This window comes from Dendrobates tinctorius, unplaced genomic scaffold (genome assembly GCF_039654945.1).
Source record: "Dendrobates tinctorius isolate UK_male_01 unplaced genomic scaffold, ASM3965494v1 ptg000231l, whole genome shotgun sequence".
Taxonomy (NCBI): domain Eukaryota; kingdom Metazoa; phylum Chordata; class Amphibia; order Anura; family Dendrobatidae; genus Dendrobates; species Dendrobates tinctorius.
The window spans coordinates 21,984,954-22,003,978 of NW_027361898.1; the positions used below are offsets into that span (position 1 = coordinate 21,984,954).

Sequence of the window (19,025 nt, forward strand, 5' to 3'; positions counted from 1 at the left end):
CTCTGAAAGGTTCCCGGGGCGTTGGTCTTCCCGAACGGCATTCGATTGAACTCAAATAGTCCCATGGGAAGAATGAATGCCATCTTAGCCCTGTCTTCTTCCGACATGGGCACCTGCCAGTGCCCACTTGCCAGGTCCAGAGCCGAGAAATACGTCGCCTTCCCCAAGGCGGACAAGGATTCTTCTATACGGGGTAGTGGGTACAAGTCTTTAATGGTACAGGCGTTCAGCTTTCGATAGTCCACACAGAACTGTAGGGTTGCCATCCTTTTTGCCGTCCAACACGATGGGAGCTGCCCAGGGGCTTTGGCTTTCTCGGATGACTCCCTTTCGTAGCATTTGAGCCAGTAAAGTTTTCACCTCTTGGTAGAGCTGTGGAGGAATCTGCCGATACCGTTCGCGGATGGGGGCCGCTACTACCGTGGGAATTCCATGGGTGATGGCGGTGGTACATCCAAAATCATCCTCGTGACTAGCAAATACCTCGTGGTACTGTCTGAGCAGTGTTTTTATCTGGGAAAGTTGAGCTGAAATCAGGCCGGAGAGCTCGGCCCGCATTTGTTCCAGGATGTTTCGACCCTTCTGAGTTGAGGTCTCGGCAGCCTGTAGAGTCCGGATAGTCACTGCCCAAGGGTCCTCAGGTTGCACTCTCAATTGGACCGCCGGGGCCAGCAGCACTTCTTCCAAAGGCCTTACTAGCTTGGCCATTTCGGTCCGGGGCTTCAGAACGATGTCTTGGTCTTCAAGGTTGACGCAGCGCACCAGGACGGTCCCCTTCCGCACTGTGGTCAGGGAGCGGGCCACCAGTATGCCAGGAGGCAAGCGCTCCGAGTAGCATGGCTCCACCTGCATCTCTACGCCCTCCAATGGTATCGAGGCTCGGATCGGCAGGGCCACTGCCGTCTGCCCAGGAGGCAGCACAAGCAGGGGAGTCGCTGGCGCGATGACTTTGCCCAGAGCCTCGTTCTCCTGGCAGTCCTGGAGTACTCACACTTCCCGCACCAACTGCTGGAATACCTGTCCTTGGGCCATGCGGGAACCCCACTGCTTCAGGGTCTCGTGCGTGGGATCATTGAGGAGCAGATTACCGAACTCCCGCAGTATGTTCATGCTCAGAATGACTGGATGCTGCTCATTGGTTTCCCCTTGAGTCAGAACCCTCTGTGGCTGAGGGATTTACCACACAGTGTCACCTGCACCCACACCACTCTGGCAACAGGGACCGGTAGTTGATTGGCGGCTACCAGTCTGATCATGGACCCCCACTGGGGTCTCGCTGCCTCTGGGAAATTCTGCCGGAAATAAGTTGCAGGCATAGTTGTTACTTGTGACCTCGTGTCCACTAGGCACCGGACGGCACGGCCCTCGACTTCTGCCCATACCACCGGACACTTTGCGACCAAATCTTCGGGACTTCCACCACCCCAATCGTGGTTTCTGGCTCCGAGCAGCATCCCCCCAGCCCGGAGCCCTCTAGTTTAATGGCCGCCGGGGTGGGTATCTCCCATGCCGCGGACACTCTCGGGCAAAGTGGCTCCTTGCACTCATAGCACCGGGTCTGCGATGCCCAGCCGCCCCGGGTAGGGCGAGGCCCCCAGGGACCGGGATTGAAACTGTCATGGTCCAGTCCGGAGTTTATCTTCTGCTGTCTTCACTCCGGACTGGTCATGCGGGGGTTAATCTCCTCAGCCTCGTTCTGGAGCTAGCTGGGCTATTTAAATCCCTCACAGCCTGCTGACCAGTGTTAGTGATAGCTCAAGCTTGCAGTTTAGAGCCGCTGACCCTTGTACCCTGGTGATCCTCCTGCCTTTGACTGATATTCACGTGTATGACCCGGACTGATTTCTGACCCCGTCTCTTGGTATTCGTCTCTGCTGTTACGTTCCCTCTCTGGCATCTGACTCCCTGGCTTGTACCCCGACCTCGTATTTCGTCTCACGTTTTGGACCCCGTGCTCATGTTCTGGCTTTCTGACTCTCGGCTTTGGTATTTTGACTACGTGTATTGCTGCTCCTTCTGGTACGTCTGCTCCTGTTAGTTTCTGACTCGGTTCGTCTGACTATTCTCTCTCGTTACCTGTCGCACCTGTGCTGTTGCTCAGGGTTGCTGCTCTTAGTGTATAACCTCTCTTCCCTCACCAGCTCCCCCTGGTGGAGGTTTCACTACAGAAACTAGACCGTCCAGTCCCGAACTCGGTCCTTCTTTTCACTTCGGCCAACTCGCCCTTGATGTTCTTCAACTCTTGTTTCATCTCTTCTACCCATTGGGGCTCTTTGACTGCATTCACGGAGGCCTCTACACTCTGGACCTTCCCCACGGGGACCGCCATTCCCTGCTCCTGCTCTCGAGCGCGTGCTTGACTTCCCACCTCTGAAAAGTCCATACGTGGGTTCACTCTGACCTGCTCCCGTAATGACTGCTTTATTAACGGGTCCCGCAGTCCAGTCACCAACAGGTCGCATAGTGTAATGTCGATAGGTTCTACCCCAACGCCGTCCTTCCATTCGATGGCCGTGTTTAACTCTTGGAGGACATTCATATACTGGGTGATGGTCTCCCCCTCCCCCTGCATCCGACTGAACAACCAGGTCCTTAACTCTCCCACGTTGGTTCAGTCCCCATTGGTCTGTTCTAAAATCTGCAAAACTCTACCAAAGGTGTTGCGGTGTCCTGGGGGCCTCAACATTACTGAATCCCGAGCCTTCCCGTCCAATGCCATGAGAGTTACTTCGGCTTCCAGGTCAGGAGTCATCGGGTGCATCTGAAAGAGCCCCCACATTCTCTCTGTCCAGCTCCATAGCATGGTATTGGAGCTGGAAAACCTAGGCAGGTTGCTCAGCTTAGCCCTCAACGAAATGCTGGACCAGGGGCCCTCGTTATCTGTTGACTTCACGGCCCTGCCCTGATCTGGGGCGTCATTGTCAGCGCTCGGAGACTGCATCCTGCCGACTAGGCCAAATGTGGTAATAACATGGTAATAACAGGTACGCAGGATGCAGTGATGAGACGCGAGACTGAATTGTACTTTGGACCGTAACTTTTATAAATGGAAGCCGCTAGGGCTATCCTAAGCAACCAAAACAAAGTAACAGTAGTTGTCCTCGCAGGGACTCAGCACAAACAAACACTATTAAGGAGAACACGACTACCCCGGCAAAGGCCGGTTACTATAGGGCCGCGGTATGGCCAACTACGGGTCCTTAGTTTCTATAGTATCACTTTTCCGTCCTGACGTCCCTCGACGTCTCAGATGATGTTGCTTCAGCATCGCAGCCGCAGGGCCCAGCTGCTGAGCATCTGGCGTAGTCTTCGGGCACTCCGACGCCCAGGAGGGGTGGGGGAACAACAGGCACTGGGCGAGTCCTTTGATGAGGCAACCCCCTGTGAAAGCAGCGGGGTTCCGCCGGTTAGCGGGTTAAGGGAGACCCCAGCCTCCGAGCAGAGGTGAGTCGCAGTTACGTGAAGTGGCGGTTGGTAGGCCACTTGCACGGCCTAGGGCTGTGCAGAGAGTTTCTCTGTTAGTGAGGAGCAGGCCCCAACTGTCGACTGCTGCGGGGTGATGGCAGCTGCAGGCGGTAATGGACAGGCCGCAGCTGCGGACTGTAGTGGAGCGGCAACGTCTGCGGGCGGGAGCGGGCAGGCCACAACCGCGGGCTGGAGTGGGGCGGCAGCGGCCGTGTGTGGCATCAGACAGGTCGCAACGGGCTGGAGTACAGCGGCAACGGCCGCCGACGACAGTGGGCAGGCCGCGACTCCGGACTGGAGTGAAGCGGCACTCTCCTGTCGGTAAGCTCGGCGCCTCCTCGCAGCAGGCCACTGTAAGTCTCCCCTCTGCTGCTGGCCTCCTCTCTGGTCACTGTTTGTGGCTCCGGCTCCCTGACGCTCCCACAGTCTCCTGCTCCATCTCTGCCGTTCTGCTGACTGACTCTCCTGCGCGTTCCCTGCCCCTTTTATACTCGCCCCTCCCCCTGCTGTTTTGTCCCTCTCAGCCGTCCGCCTTCCTCCTCCGCACCCCGGGTACAGTTCCCTTAGGAACCTAGACGACGTTCCCCTTGGTTCCAGCCCGGACACTCTGCGGGGGCCCTCCTTCCCACACTATGTGTGTCGGAAAACTAACACTTCACATCGCCTTGAAAATACCATCCCCACCAACAAACATAGTGGTTCCAGCATCATCCTGTGGTGCTGCTTTTCTTTAGCATGGACAGGGAAGTTGGTCAGGGTTGATGGGAAGATGGATAGAGTTAGATACAGGGAAATCTTGGAGGAAAACTTGCTAGAGGCTGCAAAAGACCTGAGACTGTGGCGTAGGTTCATCTGCCAACAGGGCAACGACCCTAAACATACTGCGAGAGCTACAATGGATGGTTTAGATAAAACATAGTCATGTGTGCGAATGGGCTAGTCAAAGTCCAGACCTAAATCCAATTGACAATATGACTTGAAAATCTCGGTTCACAGACGCCTCCATCCAATCTCACTGAGCTGGAGCTAATGTGCAAAGAATGGACAAAATTTCAACCTTTAGATGTACAAAACTGAGAGAGACATACCCCAAAACACTTACAGCAATAATTGCAGTGAAAAGTGATCCTACAAAATATTGACTCAGGGGGACTGAATACACATCACAATTTATATTTTCAATATTTAGATTTTTAAGATACTTAGAAAACCATGTATCATTTACTTTACAGTTCACACTTAACTGCTATTATGTCATGATATATCACATAAAATCTAAATAAAATTATTTCAATTTGTAGGTGTAACATGAAAAATGTTTGGAAAAGTTCATGTGGTATGTCTGTACTGGAATTAAGCTGTAAATACAGGAATGTCCAAATAGTGACCATGAGGTTTAGGTGGTACAGGTTAATATTCTAATATCTCCTTCCTTATTCTTTGCAATGGTTTTTTCTGCCCATAGCAGAGAAAGGAGTAAAGTCCATGTGAGGGGTAGCACTGATGCTATCTCGTTAATGTGTAAAGTGACCAGTGACCGCCCCCCTCGCCAACCTAGTTGATTATTCACCTCACCTTTTATCCACATTTTTAATCCTGCTAATAACTACAAACAGGACAAATGATAAGAAAATATTGACCAAACTGTGACAAAATTGTAAAGACAAAGAAATGTAAACTTTAGGCTATGTGCCCATGCAGCGTTTTTCATGCAGAATATTCCTGAGCGAAAATGCACACCCTCTTCCCGGGAAAACGCATGCGTCTTGTGAAGCGCTTTTGTAAGCGTTTTTGACGCTTTTGTCAAGAGTTTTAGCATGCGTTTTCCTATGCGTTTTTGCAATACAATCTAATGTATGTGGAAACGCGTGCGTTTCCGCAAAATTAATGAACATGCTACATTTTTTTTCCACTTAGCGTTTCCGCAGTGGAAAAAAACGCACCATTAGCACAACATGTGCGGATTCAATTATGTTTCCATGGGATGCTTTTCTTAAGCGTTTCTGCAGCAGATACGCGTGTCACTGCGGAAACGCTTAAAAAACGCAACGTGGGCACACAGCCTTAAACTGAAATATTGTTCAGAGGTACAGACAGGTTCCTTACTGATCGATTAATTGGGGGAGAATGAGGAATCAAAGTAAACCAAAAGTATTATATGTATAAAAACACTTTTCTGGCTTCGCCAATAATTTTGAGGTGCCTGAAATACAGTTTTGCTGTGTGACCATAAAGTGTGACTATTTAAGGTGCGACCCACCATCTTGTGGCACAATAAAACCTACAGAATTTGTCCTACCGAACCATAGGAACACAATGTGCTGCTATATAGTCTCCACCATGCCATTCTGATGGTGGGGTCTTGTTGACATAGATGTATTGTTGACAAACAATAAAGAGATTCTAGGAACAAACAATACACTTATTGTTAAAAGGGTATTGTGGTTTCAGCAAATAAATTCTATTCTTTACAATACATTACACAATTTTTCAATAAATTCCTATATCAATATCTCAATGCAGTCATTCAGTAAGACCCTTCACTGCTTACTTAAAGCAGATCAAAGTCTGTGCTGGTCATGTGATGGACGCACAGCTGCTCATTCGTTACAGTTACAGAACGAGAGCTGTGTCTTGTAGTGATCAGCATACCTGTGCACCTGTTTCATAACTGTGGTTATATTTTTATATATCAGAAGTCAATAAATAATTACACCCTCAGTGATGCAGACTATTTGGGACATTATTAGGACACAATCTTATTTTTCAAATTTGGCATGTGTTACTTTATTTAACAATATCTTTGCAATGTCTTTATGTATCCAAGTTGATACTGAGATTATTTTTTGTGACACATTGTAATTTATATTCATAGCAAATTTAGGTTTATTTGTTTTGAATTTATGGAAAAAAAAGACTGACATTTACAAAAAAAAAATTGAAAAATTTAAATTTTTCAAACGATCAGATTAGGGCTGCACAGAGACAGCAATTCCTTGAAAAGTCGCACAACAAAAATATTTGTGCAACTTGTGTGCGACTTGCTGTCACACAACTATTTTTGAGCTCTGATTTGGTGTAAACAAAATAAGTTGCACAAAAGTCATATGTCCCGTGTGACTCTTCCTTCAAAGTCAATGTCAAATGTGTCATGTACGACTTGTGACCAATGCAGAAAATCCAACACATTTGGAAACATTTGCAACTCTGTATTGTTGTCGCAATATGTTAGAGGTCACAATGCAACACCATAAGAAATCATTATATCCAATGTTGCCATTTATTGCTGTAATTTTAGTGTCACGTGACACATGTCCTGTATAGCCCTAGCCTTATGTGTATACCCTAAAAACAGATAGCTATACCATACAAAATAGATAGCAATTAACATTTCACATACATTATATCCTCATATGCCCCATAATATATCTAACATATGTTGGTATTTTTTTTACAACATTAGGTGGCTTATAAATTTAGCAGCAATTTCACACATTCTCAAAAAAATTTCACGAACCTTTTTTTACAGGGGGAATTGAGCATTCAAGTACCTTTGAGAGGACCTATGTATGACAATGCTATCACCCCCCACACATATGCACCTTTTAAAGTATTAAAATATTATCTAGGAAGCATGTCAACCCTTCACGAATTAAGCCCGCCGATTCCCCGCAAATGATTTTCCCGCCTCCAGGAGTCTTCATGAACCCGATGATTCTCAGCAACAGCAAGAATTATTATTATTATTATTTATTTATATAGCGCCATTAATTCCATGGTGCTGTACATGGGAGAATAAGAATATAAAATACTGCCACAGGGCCGCAGGGGAGAAGTAAAAAAACTGTAACAAAAGCAAAAATAAATATGAAATGAAATACAAATGCTACTTGGAAAAATGGAAATAGATATGTAATAATAAAATGTATTTTGGTGTGCTCGGCGCACCGTCAAAAGGACGCATGCGCCAGCAAACGCATACCTGCGCACGGCATGCGACCTGTGTACCCTATCTTTAGCATTGGGTACGCATGCCGTGCGCAGGTAGGCGGAGCTGACCGGAGGAGGCGCAGCAGGGGGCGGAGCTTAGTGGTGGCCGTGCGCAGCTCCAAGGAACGCAAGTGTGAAACCAGCCTTATGCAAATCCTTGTCTTTTCATTTAGTCACAGACTTGATGTTGAGATCAGAGCTCTGAGGGGCCACATTATTACTTCCAGCACTCTTTGTTCTAGGCTGTATTTTTGGGGTTGTTTTCCTAATACAGAATAAATTTGGAGCCAATGAGACGCCTCCCTGATGGTACTGCATCATGGATAAATAACTGCCTGTATTTCTCAGCATTGAGGACACTAAAAAAGGGTAATGTTGGTCAAAGAAACTTAGGCTGGTTTCAGATTTGCAGATGTCAGAGCTGCAGAGGGCTGCGTAGTTCCTCTGTGAAGCGCCGCCCACTGCCGCACCTCCTCCATTCAGCTCCGCCTACATCTGCATGTGGCCTGCGTACCTATCTTTACCATTGGGTACGCAGGCCATGCGGATGTATACGGATGCCTCTGCATGCGTTGTTTTGATGCTGCGGTGACCTGTGGCGAACGCAACATGTTGCATTTTGTTGCGTTTGTCGCAGCATCAAAACAACACCTGGGGCTGAACAGAGGAGCTGAACAGAGGAGGTGCGGCAGTGGGCGGAGCTTCACAGAGGAACTACGCAGCCTTCTGCAGCTCTGACATCTGCAAATCTGAACCTAGCCTTAGTGCAGCAGCTGAAAGACACATCGTGGTGTGAAATCAGATGTTCAGCAGTGCCATCAGATCAGAACTGACAGCAACCAGTGGGACTAGCTACACCCATCTACTGTTCAGATAAATCTGGCTGAAGTGGTGTTCATGGAAGAATTGTGGTCATATACAATACCTTCAACATGGAAATAAGACAAGTGACCCAACTATTCATAGAGCTGGTGTGCAGAAAAATGGCAGCAGGTGCTCTGGGCTGATAAGTCAAAATGTGAATATTTGGCTGCAACTGAAGACAACTTGTTCACCAAAGAGCTGGAGAGTGGTACAATAATAATCACATTTTTGTGCATGTCTGAAAACAATGAATATTGGCAGGACAGAGGCCAGATATATGTATTTATACACTATCGTTCAAAAGTTTGGGGTCACCCAGACAATTTTGTGTTTTCCATGAAAACTCATACTTTTATTAATCAAATGAGTTGCCAAATGAATGTGAAATCTAGTCCAGACATTGACAAGGTTTGAAAAAAAGGTATTTATTTGAAATAATAATTTCCTCCTTCAAACTTTGCTTTCGTCAAAGAAGGCTCCCTTTGCAGCAATTACAGTATTGCAGACCTTTGGCATTCTAGCAGTTAATTTGCTGAGGTAATCTGGAGAAATTTCACCCCATGCTTCCAGAAACCCCTCCCACAAGTTGGTTTGGCGTGATGGGCACTTTTTGCGTACCATACGGTCAAGCTGCTCCCACAACAGCTCAATGGGGCTGAGATATGGTGACAGCGCTGGCCAATCCATTACAGATAGAATACCAGCTGCCTGCTTCTACCCTAAATAGTTCTTGAATAATTTGGAGGTGTGCTTTGGGTCATTGTCCTGTTGTAGAATGAAATTGGCTCCAATCAAGCGCTGTCCACAGGGTATGGTATGGCATTGCAAAATGGAGTGATAGCCTTCCTTATTCAAAATCCCTTTTACCTTGTACAAATCTCCCACTTTACCAGCACCAAAGCAACCCCAGACCATCACATCACCTCCACCATGCTTGACAGATGGCGTCAGGCACTCTTCCAGCATCTTTTCAGTTGTTCTGCATCTCACAAATGTTCTTCTGTGTGATCCAAACACCTCAAACTTGAATTCGCCTGTCCATAACACTTTTGCCATATTAATCTTTTTCTTTTATTAGCCAGTCTCAGATATGGCTTTTCTTTGCCACTCTGCCCTGAAGGCCAGAATCCCGGAGTCGCCTCTTTACTGTAGACGTTGACATTGGCGTTTTGCCTGTATTTTTTAATGAAGCTGCCAGTTGAGGACCTGTGAGGCGTCGATTTATCAAACTGCAGACTCTAATGTACTTGTCTTGTTGCTCAGTTGTGCAGCGGGGCCTCCCACTTCTCTTTCTACTCTGGTTAGAGCCTGTTTGTGTTCTCCTCTGAACACTCCGTTGTAGGAAATCTTCAGTTTCTTGGCAATTTCTCGTATGGAATAGCCTTCATTTCTAATAACAAGAATAGACTGTCGAGTTTCACATGAAAGTTCTTTTTTTTCTGGCCATTTTGAGAGTTTAATGGAACCAACAAATGTAAAGGTACTGTCACACTAAGCGATATCACTAGCAATATCGCTATAACTTGTGACGTTATAGCGATATTGCTAGCGACATCGCTGTGTCTGATACTTACCAACGACCCGCTCCCCCACTGGTTATCGCTGATCGCGCGAGAACGTTCAGGACCACTTCTCATCGTCAGCTTCCTGCGGTGCTTCCTGTGGAGAGACGAGCGACGAGCGTAGAGCCGGGCGGGAGGATGCAGGATCGCCTAGTGTGACAGGTAAGTAGCGACCCCCGTCCCCAGCGATGTCGCTGGTGAGATCTGCCTGTGTGGCAGCTCACTAGCGACCACTTAGCGATGTACCAGCGATCCTGACCGCGTCATATCGCTGGTCGGGATCGCTGGTACATCGCTAAGTGTGACAGTACCTTAATGCTCCAGTTTCTCAACTAGCTCAAAGGAAGGTCAGGTTATAGCTTCTCTAATCAGTCAAACTGTTTTAAGCTGTGCTAACATACTTGCACAAGGGTTTTCAAGGGGATTCTAACCATCCATTAGCCTTCTTACACAGTTACCAAACACAAAGTACCATAAGAACACTGGAGTGATGGTTGTTGGAAATGCGTCTCTATACACCTATGAAGATATTGTATTACAAAGAAGACGTTTGCAGCTAGAATAGTCATTTACCACATTAACAATGTACAGAGTGTATTTCTGAATCATTTAATGTTAGCTTCACTGGAAAAAACTGTGCTTTGATTTAAAAAATAAGGAAATTTCTAAGTGACCCTAAACTTTTGAATGGTAGTGTATATAACACATGTAAAACATGCGTTTATATGTAACAATTATCTTTTTTTTTTTCATTTTAGATGCTTTCACAATCATTTGTCTGTCCTCATATCCCGTCTGCCCACAATTAGAAAATGCCTGTTCACACAAGAGGATAAAATGCTGATAAATAGTGATGAACGAATGTGCTGGGATAAGATGTTATCGGAGTATGCTCGGGTGCTCAAAGAGTGTCTTCCATGTGCTCGAATAATATGTTTGAGTCCCCACGTTTGCATGTCTCACGTTTGTTAGGCAATCCCTACATGTGTTGTGGATGTCGGACAGCCACGAGACATGCAGGCATGGGAACTCGAACATATTATTTGAGCACGCAAAAGACACTTGGTTATTACCCAAGCATGCTCCGGTAACACCTTATCCCAGCAATTTTGCTCATCACTACTGATAAACTATTTTTTAGACCTCTATGAGAGATTGGCAAACAAATTCTGGCTGATCGCGCAATCACTGCACTTGTTTACACTGGACAATGATTGGGAATATTTTTTACATGATAAAAGGCCCTCAGGAATGCCAGCACTGAGAGATATCACCTGGCTGTAGTTATTGGGGGAAATGGATAAACTTTGTTAAAGGGTATCTGTCTTTGCTAGCCATGAGTGACACATAAAAGTCACTCCTCTATTTTCTTACTAAGCTGAGTAAACATAGGGGAGATTGGGTTATCAGGACTGTGAGTAGCTTAATTAACAGCCAAGGGTATAAAGGTCCAGGGACAATTGCAATGTCAGTACAAGAGAAAACATCTGATTTGTGCCATTGTGCTGCCTACATTTAACATAGTGTGCCAACAACCCAGCTGTGTCTGACCTACCATTGTATCCTGGTGCCTGACATTTAAACACTCAATATCAGGTAAGGAATATTAGCTTTGTGGGCATTAATGTATTTTGTGCAGAAGAAGGGTTCATTGCAGTGAAAATAACATACATGCCATTGTTATAATGAAGTTGTCCTTATCCAGCATCATAGGCACATGTCATTAATTCCTTCACATCCGCTTCAGCAAGTGCAGCCAAGTGACCATCACCCCAGTCAGATGGAGTCGAAGATGGAAAAAGGGGAAAAATTAGAAGGGTTGAGCTCAAACGATATTGTGAGCCAGTGAAAGTCATGGAGGGCTGACAGAACAATCAGGAGGATGGAGGGGGTGCTAATTTGCTTATGATTCTCTTGTCCTGTTGGGGAAAGAGACGCATTGTGACTATCCGGTGGGTGGAAGTCTGAGAAGAATGAATGGTAACATGTTACCAAAAGTGAGAAAGGAGGCATTGTGTGGAGTCCCAGCAGAAAGGCAGTGTGACAGGGGGAGCGAAATAATGGAGAAGAAGAGAAAATGTTACAGGCAGTGAGAGACTCTTACGCAGGGGCGAAAGAATAGAGGGGACAGCCTAAATTAGGCTAGATTAATAGACACGAGCGCGTAACGCAAAAGGTAGGGATTAAAGAGATAGAATAGGGAATAGTGAGTGGAGTGGGATAAAAGGATGACTTAACTGTCAAGTAAAAGGTAACAAGAATAAAGAAGAAAAATTTGACAGAAAATTCAAGCGACGAAATTAGGGAAAGTGTCCAAAGTAACCGACAGAGAAAAAGATTGAAATACGCAGTCTACAAGAAGAAGGTAAATCCAATGAGAGCTTGTAACCAAGTAGCTTCCTGATCAGTACATTGGTAAGTGCTTCTAACGGAATAAATTGTCAGATATAACAGTAGGTTTTGCCATTTGTTACATAATCGTTCGCAATATTATATGTTTAAGAAATCTGGTTATATGTTTATATATTTAATAGGTTTCGTGCTCTACTAGATTGCATCCATTTCTCAGTCTATATTGTGAGCACTTCTGCCTTCCATGGTAATCACAGACTCTGAGATCAGTGATGGGGACAAGTTTAGATCTAATAGCACAAAGTTTAATAACTTCAGAATCCTGCCTGTGTCCTGTTAATTACAGGTCCTAATAGCAGGTACTGGGTATATAAGAAAATATATGGACGCTTTTCATTATATTTTACCTTGCTTCTTAAAGGTGACACTTTACACCAAAGCCACTAAAACCTGCCCTTCTTCATTCTTTACTGACTATACGGAGAGCTAGGGAGTGGAGGGAACAGCCGTTGTGGGGAGTGGAAGGACATTGAAAAATGAACTTATTTTAAGTCGAATGTCTTGAACTGGTCAACAATGCGTTCACGTGAGGGGGCACTGAGCGCTTATATAGTCAGAGAGTGCTCTATAGAATACTTCTTAGCAGGTCATAGATGATTCATCCCAATGCTTGGAAGTGCATGCAGAGTTTCAGCTTTCTCTAGCATGTTTTTGTGGACATTTGTGGGCAATATAGAAGCTGGGATTAGTACAAGGTATGTTATACAATATGTTCTACTATATGTTTTGTTATAAGGAAGATAGTACTATTTAATTTGTAGGTGTAATAACAAATATTTTTTTTTCCCATTTCTAGATATAAGTAAATGGTTTAATAATTTTCACTAAGGATTCTATTGTATTTTATTTGTGGGTTTTAGGGTTTTCTTTTAGTTTATGGTTTAGTTTATGTTTTCTTTTAGTGTGCATACAGTATATCTTGTACAGTACAGGTGAAGGGCTAATAATGGCTGTGGTATGATAATCCAATGATACAAAGTAAGATGCCCGTTTTATTTAATAATTAATATCTCTTGATGATATCAGCATGTTATGTACAGACCTGCTGAACAGTTTCCCTCATTGGTGACAACGTACAACACTATTTTAATACGATAGGTCAGTTCACATGGTGTGATTGTGAAATTCATCTTTTTGGTAACCAAGTCCATTTGGACTAGTCGCAGTTTTGGGTACTGATTGAGGGTAGGACTAAGCTCATGTTTACACGGTCCTATATACAACATACACTGCTTGGAAGCGCGAGTCTCTATTTTTCCTTCTACGTCACGGACTCATTTATGAAATTTACAGTGTACAGTAAGTGGCGCCAGAACCGGACGGTCGCGGTGTGACTTCGGTTAACCACCTTATGACTCTCTCCTTTTCTCAAATTCAGGGGTTGATTGTGGGTCTCCTCACAATTTAGAGGTCCTATAGTTGTCAATGTAAAAAAAAAAAACACCAGCTCACCCTTTCTGTTCCAAACAGTGAGGAAGCAATAGGTCACGCCACCACCAACGTTTGTGGATGTAAATTCAAGGAAAAAAAGGGGTACAGCTTCCAGATCCACTTGCACATAAAATCATGATTTTATAGTTAATCCATAAATAAATATACACATTGCAAAAATAAAATAAATTTAGGGAGAGACCTCCGTGAAACCGATGCATTTCGAACTCTAAAAGTTCTTAATCCTGGTTCATGTTATGTATACGTACATTTGGTATTCAAAACACATAGGTTTCACAGAGGTCTCCCCCCTTATTTATTTTAATTTTGCCATGTGAATATCTTTATCGGATTATTAGGATTGTATCTGCAATTGGATACGGAAGCTGGATCTATTTTTTTCGTTGAACTTTTGTCCTATAGTTATCACTGTGCCTGCCTGTGACTTTGAAGCTACAACGTGGTAACCTGTGATTTGCTTTCTCTGCCTAACAAATAGCAATATTTCTTTCCTTGTCACAGCCAAGCATAGGGACCGAGAGAGATATGGGACATATGAGTGAAGGAGGCATATTAGGGTTAACTGCTGGCATTGTTATTTTTTTTTTAGTGAAATATTCAAACATATATTTTAATTCTATAGAAAAATCAATAGTGTTATAATTTCTTGCTGTAAACATAAAAGAGTTGTGCCATTAACAAAAGTATATTTTAATCAACAGATCTTAAAAGAATAAAAACTTCCACAATTGGATGTGTTTAAAAAATGTTTCCTTTGCTGAGATAATCTTATAAATGTTCCCCTGCTGTGTACTGTGTAATGGCTGTGTCTGACTGTACAGGAACATGGTCTGATCATACCACAGCTCCTGGGCAGGGGAGGAAGCAAAAGAGTATACAGACATTACAGCAGGGGATTGTAACTGATTCTTTCTCTGAGGTAAAATATTATTTAAAACCAGGCAGTAAAATTTTTTCCCTCACAAAAAGAATCAGCTGTGATCTCGTGCTGTCCTGTCTGCCCTGCACGGCCAGACACAGCCATTACACAGTACACAGCAGGGGCACATTTATAAGATTATCAGCGCAGGAACATTTTTTTTAATCACATCCAATTGTGGAAATTATTATTAATCCAAGATCTATTGATTAAAATGAACTTTTGTTTGTGGGAAAACTTTAATGAAATTTTTTGTAATAGAAATGAGCTAATTGATTTGAGGAGAATCAAATTTATGTTGAATTTTACTAAATTCACTGGACCAGACAAGTTAGAATAATTTCCAATTCAGTTAGCAGGAATTGCGAAACAATGCCCACCATTATTTTACACAATGAAGATAATTTCATAAGCCAGAGAGAACCATCACAAAATATAGTATAGCACATCACATAGTGTAGCACAGCCATCACATAGTACATTAGAGCATCGCACACAGTATAGCACATCACATAGAGTAGAACAGCCATCATATAGTATAGCACAGTACATCCCTGAAGACAGCACAGTCATCACATAGTATAGTGTAGCACATCACACAGTATAGCACATCACATAGTATAGTGTAGGACACCCATAGCAGTGTATAGTATAGCACAGCCATCAAATAGTACAGGATACAGCACATCACATCACATAGTATAATATAGCACAGCCATCACACAGTATAGTATAGCACATAGCATAGCACATCACATAGTGCAACCATCACATAGTATAGTATAGCACAATGAACACATAGTATAGCACTGCAATCACATAGTATATAGTGATGAGTGGACCCCTGGATGCTCGAGTCCAGCAGTTTCGGCCGAACAAGCAAAAACAGTTTGATTTGGGTACCAGAACAGTGCCCGAACCTAGACCCCATTCACACGAATGGGGGGCTGAACAGCCAGTGTTTGCCATGCTGTCATGTGCATGACAGTGCGGCAAACACTGCCTCTGAATGGCAGAAAGATCATTACGGATTGTCAGACAGCCGCAGTGCCCATGCTGTCAGATGACAGTGTGAGCCCGCAATGGTGACCAAAAGTAGAAGGTTTAGCTCTGGTCACAGATGTTGACTGATGGGACTACTACTACCACCATCAGCCGATGTCTGCTGCCGCTAAGAAGAGCGAGAGCAGGCAGCAGTTGATGGGAGTATTCATCATCCAGTGCCTGCACTATAAATAAATAAATAAATAAAATGGCATGGGTTTCCCTGTATTTCTGATAACCAGCCAGGCAAAACTGACAGCTGTGGACTGCAACCCTGAGCTCAAGGCTGGTTATCAAGAATAGAGGGGTCCACATGCCATATTTTTTCAATTATTTAGATAAATAATAAAAAAAACAGCGTGGGGTTCTCCCCATTATTGACAACCAGCCAAGCTAAAGCACACAGTTCAGGGCTGGTATTCTCAGCCTGGTAAGGGGATCATGGATATTGCCCCACCCCCAGTCTAACAGTAGCAGCCCACAGCCACTCCAGAAAATGGCAGTGGCAAGAGGGGTTCATATTTGTGGGGTTGATGTTATATTTGTATTCTCTGGTGACATCAAGCCCAAGGCTTAGTAATGGAGAGGCATCTAGAAGTGAAAACCACGTCTCATTATCAATTTGATGAGCGGAGAGTGCCACAACCCTGTCACGCTCAAGCTCCACTCACTTCGCCTGTTACTTTGGGTGTGAAAATTGTTGTGAGAACGCCATAAGTAACAAAATTTCAGTGCAGCTTTGAGTCACGCCAAAATGTTGCAACCTTTAAATGTGGCGAAAAAGCTTTGAAGGATCTGGCCAATTGAGGAAGTGTGACAAAACGGCATTGAAGATCACTTTCCATCTGCTTACCCATAGCTACAGTTGTGCTCAAAAGTTTACATACCCCGGCAGAATTTTTGCTTTCTTTGCCTTTTTTCAGAGACTATGAATGATAACACCAAAACTTTTTCTCCATTCATTTTTAGTGGCTAAGGCTAGTTTCACATTAGTGTTTTTTAGCTCAGCGCTTCGTGCATTCCGTGTGCATGCATTTTTTTGACTCAGGTTGGACGGACCAAAAATGCAACAGGTTGCGTCCAGCGCGCTTAGGCGCACACTACAAAAAAGCATGTGCACGAAAATGCATACAAACGCGTGCAAACGCTAGACCATGTTAAACATAGGGGAGCATGGCGCATGCGCATGGACGCGCACGATGCGCTGTGCTAAAAAACGCTAGTGTGAAACCAGCCTAAGTTAAGCCATTTATTGTCAAACTACTGTTTTCTCTTTTTAAATCATAATGACCACCCAAAACATCTAAATGACCCTGATCAAAAGTTCACATACCCCATTTCTCAATACCGTGTATTGCCCCTTCTAACATCCATGACGGCTTGAAATGTTTTGTGGTAGTTGTGGATGAGGTTTTTTATTTTCTCAGATGGTAAAGCTGCTCATTCTTTTTGGAAAAAAGCCTCCAGTTCCTGTAAATTCCTGGACTGTCTAGCATGAACTGCGTGCTTGAGATCTCCTCAGAGTGTCTCAATGATACTGAGGTCAGTAGATGGCTACTCCAGAACCTTCACTTTGTTCTGCTGCAGCCAATGACAGTTCGACTTGGCCTTGTGTTTTGGATTGTTGTCATGTTGGAACGTCCAAGTACGTCCTATGCGCAGCTTCCGGTCTTATGATTGCAAATTTGTCTCCAGTATTTGCTGTTAACCTGCTGCATTCATCTTTCCTTCAACTTTGACAAAGTTTCCTGTGCCTTTGTAGCTCACACAGTTTACAGTAGAAATGGTGTTCCTTTCATCATAGCCCTTGTTGACCTCTCTCCAAATGTAATGTTTATGGTTGCGGCCATAAAGTTCAATTCTGGTCTCATCACTCCAAATTACGTTGTTCCAGAAGTTTTGAGGCTTGTCACTGTGCTGTTTTGCGTATTGTAGGTGCGATACTTTGTGGTATTTTCACAGTAATGGCGACTCTGTAGAATTGCAGATAAGCGGGATGCAGTGACGGACAGGATGCAGAGCAAGGGTTTTATTAAACGGGAATACTCCACGCAGGGAGGTAAAGGGTAAAACAGTGAACTAAACAGTATAAATGGCAAAGGATATGGGAAGGTGAAGAACAGCGGTTCAGATAGCGGCAGTTCGGTTGTACTTGTGTCCGGAGTTCCTTAACCTGTAACTCCTGCTGTGAACTCAATAGCGCCGGCAACAGCTGGCACGGTGTCTTTTCCAGGAAAGTTCTTTAGTAACAATGATCCGTCTTCTAGCGGCAGTGGTCGGTCTACGGTACCTTCCGCTGAGCCTAGTCCATATACTACAGTGGCTGAAAAGGGCAGGCCACAGTCCTGCACGAGCCAAATGTGGCTCTGCAAATATACACTGGCAAAGTCAGGGCACAAGTGTCTGGGCAAAGAGTCGCTAGCAACGTCAGGGCGCAAGTGTCAGTCTCGTATGTGGTCACTCTTATGTGGCATGTGTACTGTACTCACGGACACTCGGCGTGCGGCGCCTTGTTCTCTGGTCACTACTGAGAGCACTGCACTTTTCTCTCCATGCTGCACGCTCCCTGTTCGTGCCAAGACTGAAGCGCCGACAAACACTGGCGCGCTGCTTCTTTCTGGTAGTCCCCGGCACCCTGCACACTGCACCTTCTCTCTGTAGTCACCGAGCACACACTGCACGTTCCTCTTCCTCTCTGGTCCCCGCTGCTGGTGGCGGGAGATGGGGGACGCTGGTCTGCATGATGCTGGTGCTCCACGGATGGAGCAGTCTTCTCCCTGACTGCTGCTGGACACACAGCTCCCCATCATCGCAGCGGTCCCTGTCCTTCCCGTCTGCTCGGTATGCACGGCTCTGCTGTGTGCACGGCTCTGCTCTATCTGCACAGCTCTTCTCTGTTCTATGTGGCCTATAGCAGCGCTGATACTCTGTGGTGAGAGAAGGGGAATCTTAAAGCGCGCCACTCACCGCTCTGCGCGCTGCACTCCATTGGCACCAAACTCCTCTGCTGTGCGCGCTTTCTCCTTTTATCTCCCCGCTGCTGCGACCTCTTTCCTCCTGTCTCTCCCCACTCGTTCAGCAGGAAGGTCCACCTCGTTGGAGCTTCCATCAGGCAGCAGGGGAAGGTACGCCTCACTAATGCTTCCCCCAGGGAACAGGGGATGCAGCCTCAACAGTTCCGGTCCTGGCTAGCAGGTACCCGCGGTGCAGTCCCCCCCCTTACAACTCATCCATGGAGCCCATTTTTCCTCAAGGGCCTCCTTATTGTGCATCTTGAAATAGCCACACCGCTAGATTTCAGAGAGTCCAGTATTTCA

General features: G+C 45.1%; 1 protein-coding gene across 3 annotated transcripts in view; it reads left to right on the forward strand.

Moving 5' to 3' along the window:
- The window catches only part of GJB1 (gap junction protein beta 1), a 40,862-nt gene that overhangs the window by 13,825 nt on the left and 8,012 nt on the right, over positions 1-19,025 (forward strand). The window contains exon 1 of one of the 3 annotated variants that reach the window (XM_073556169.1): positions 11,321-11,477. The exons of 1 other annotated variant lie outside the window; for it this stretch is intronic. The gene's annotated coding sequence lies outside the window, so the exon portion shown is untranslated. Of the gene's footprint in view, positions 1-11,320; positions 11,478-11,520; positions 12,297-19,025 lie in introns of those variants that run through there. One more of the 3 variants, XM_073556170.1, reaches the window with a different exon arrangement.